Source organism: Myotis brandtii, unplaced genomic scaffold (genome assembly GCF_000412655.1).
Source record: "Myotis brandtii unplaced genomic scaffold, ASM41265v1 scaffold915, whole genome shotgun sequence".
In the NCBI taxonomy this organism is placed as follows: domain Eukaryota; kingdom Metazoa; phylum Chordata; class Mammalia; order Chiroptera; family Vespertilionidae; genus Myotis; species Myotis brandtii.
The window spans coordinates 3,009,811-3,011,327 of record NW_005371769.1 but is presented as its reverse complement, the minus strand read 5'-3'; the positions used below and the strand labels follow the sequence as shown (position 1 = coordinate 3,011,327).

General features: G+C 58.7%; 1 protein-coding gene across 1 annotated transcript in view; it reads left to right on the top strand.

Annotated features, from left to right (window-relative positions):
* Nucleotides 1-1,517, top strand: part of PHACTR3 (phosphatase and actin regulator 3) — a 61,256-nt gene that overhangs the window by 5,602 nt on the left and 54,137 nt on the right. The window lies entirely within an intron of this gene.

Genomic DNA, 1,517 nt, shown 5'->3' with positions numbered 1-1,517 from the left:
AGTGGGGGGCAGGGTGAGAGGGGGCAGGGTAAGTGGGGGGCAGGGTGAGTGGGGGCAGGGTGAGTGGGCAGTGCTGAGCCCAGGAACACAGAAATGGGCATCTCTTGTGGGCCCAGGAAGCCCGTCGGATGGAGTGGAATTTGGAGAAGTCTGGTGTCCTCCTGTGGCTGCTGGACCCGAGTGGGCTCCATGGCTGCAGGAATTCCCGGAGTCCGGACCCACAGGTCAGCCCCAGGCCTCTGAGAGCTGTGAGGAGTTTGAGGCCCCTCCCCGGGCACAGCTAAGAGCAGTCCCTTCCCTGGGAGGCTGAGGCTTCCCACTGAGCGGTGGGTTTAGCTGCAGCTCCTCCCTGAAGTGGTAGCAGTGGCTCTGTTACTTCATGTTCACATTTGATCCTTGACTCAGGCAAGTTATTTTTACTGCCACCTACCACTGCCGCTAGCATTGTGACCCCCCCTGACGGTACGCCCAGTGCTGCGCTGGGCGGTGGGCCGCCTTATCCCTTTGGTCCTCACAGCATCCTGGGCCGGTGCGTCCTCCCCGGTGTGCAGGTACGCACTGAGGGGTCTGGAGGCGGCCTCCAGGGTCACGCCACCGCAGGGCCCAGACGCCGTCAGTCCCGGTCTGGAGGCCTTTATCGTGGTAGAGTCTGTGTGGCCACCTGTGTTTGCATCTTTGAGAAACATCGGTCATTATGGATAGCACCGTTCATCCATGAGATTCCCGTGCTCCTAGTCTTCCTCTCTTTGTGACACCAGAAGGCCTGAGGCACCAGACGGGGGTTCCTGGTGTCCCTGGTCCTCTGACACCCCTGGGCTCACAGAGGGGGTCACACACCTCATTCTCAGGAGCTGGGCGGCTCTCCGTCCTGACTGAAGGAGCCTGGCCTCAGGGTGGGGGTGGGGGGGAGTTCCTATCAAAGCTCCTCTCCCCCCTCGTCGTCATTTCTTTAGATTCAAAGATGGAAGTGTTCTGATGATGTGTTTCTGAGCAAACCCAGCTGGGCACATACGTGGCAGCGGTCCTCAGACTTGCACGTGAAAGGAAAGCTATTCTGACTTAGACCTGCAGGGCCGGCATCACTGAACGAGGCATCAGGACTGTTTTCATCTGATGGGACAGAGCGAGGCAGTTTGAATGTGTGGCCAACAAGCCTTACTTTGGATCTTGGAGAAGTGAAAATCCTATGTAATAAAGAGGGAATATGATAATTGACCCTCACACCATCGCAAATATGGCGGTGCCCACAGCCAATAAGGAGGGAATATGCTAATTGACTGCCACACCCTCAAAAATGGCAGTGCCCACAACCAATAAGGAGAGAATATGCTAATTGACTGCCACGCCCTCAATGATGGTGGCGCCCACAACCACAAGATAGTGGTGCCCAGTCCCCTCAGCCCCTCCAGGGCAGCAGGTGTGTGGCAAGGCCGGGCCCACCCCCAGGCGGGCCCAGTTGCTCAGTACACCTGCCTCTGGAGCCCAGTCCCCCCCTCAGCCCCCCAGCCACCCAGGGC